Here is a 1,247-nt window from a genome sequence, read left to right on the forward strand (position 1 = left end):
TGTTGTCATTGTTTACTCCCTAAGTCAGGTCTGACTCTTTGTGACACCATGCCAGACTCCTCTGTCCATAGGGTTTCCCAAGTAAGAATACTGGAGTGGGTTGTCATTTCCTTCTCTAGGGGATATTCCCTAAATTTAATGTATTGAAATCTAATAAAAATTAAATTAAAAATGAAAATGAATATAAATGTTTATTTTAAAACTCTCCCTAACATAATCTTAAAAATCAAAGCTATTGTGTACAACCCAAGCATTGAATACTCTATTGCTCTGAAAAAACAGATTCTCATTTTCACTTTAAATTGCATGCACAATATGATGAATATTAGTCTCTAGTGCTAAAGCAAAAAGTTCAGGAAATAATAAAAGGCTGAAAAATGTTAAAAGTAAATGTATTTAATTACATATAAACATACACAATCTATATCTATCTATACCAGTATCTCTACTTATAAATATGTATAAATTATAATTGTATTGAGGTACTAAAGTTTATATATTTGAAAATTTTTATATTATTTATTCTTTTAAATATATTCAATATTTGACTCTGGTTAAATTTCTCTTTACCTTGAATTTCTTATTGAAGTGGACATTTTGGGCTTCTTTTTGAGTCTAACACCAAGCAGGTATGTCAGAATAAGTATAAAATATAAAGTAATTGAAATTTAATACATTTTTAAATGTTTGTTTTCACAAGGATAAAATATAGAATGTAAAATAGAAAAAGCAGCAGTTATCCCTTTCCAGTCTGACTTGTGAGACTCTACAGGGAGTCAATCTGCAATAGTTAAGTGGTTAGTTCTTCTGTCTAGCATCAGTGTTTTCATGGTGACTTTGGAGTTGCCATATATTACTTGCCAGAGAGAGGTCATGGCCAAAGCAGTAAAAGCCCCCTGCTGCTGCTAAGTCACTTCAGTCGTGTCCAACTCTGGGTGACCCCATAGACGGCAGCCCACCAGGCTCCTCCATCCATGGGATTTTCTAGGCAAGAGTACTGGAGTGGGGTGCCATCAGTTGCTAATGCATAAAAACTCCAAATCAGGAAACAAGAGAGTGAGAGTGACAAAACCTCTCCAGTAGCTCCACGGTTGGTCAAAAAAGAAAAGAAAAAGAAGGGCAAGAAGGCCAAAGCTCCTCCAGAGAGTGCAGGTGAGCCTGGAGATGAGGACAGTGACACCACCAAAAAAAGAAGAAGAACATAAAAGTGGAAATGGTTCTAAGTAGTGGAGACCACTTTAAGCACT

The 1,247-nt window shown here is 35.0% G+C and overlaps 1 non-coding gene across 1 annotated transcript; it reads left to right on the plus strand.

Moving 5' to 3' along the window:
- Nucleotides 1-727: 727 nt before the first annotated feature.
- On the plus strand, nt 728-856 carry LOC128058414 (small nucleolar RNA SNORA56). The gene has a single exon (XR_008200467.1). It is a non-coding gene; the product is annotated as a small nucleolar RNA SNORA56 (small nucleolar RNA).
- The last annotated feature ends 391 nt before the right edge of the window (nt 857-1,247 follow it).

The sequence above is a fragment of the Budorcas taxicolor genome, chromosome 1 (genome assembly GCF_023091745.1).
Source record: "Budorcas taxicolor isolate Tak-1 chromosome 1, Takin1.1, whole genome shotgun sequence".
In the NCBI taxonomy this organism is placed as follows: domain Eukaryota; kingdom Metazoa; phylum Chordata; class Mammalia; order Artiodactyla; family Bovidae; genus Budorcas; species Budorcas taxicolor.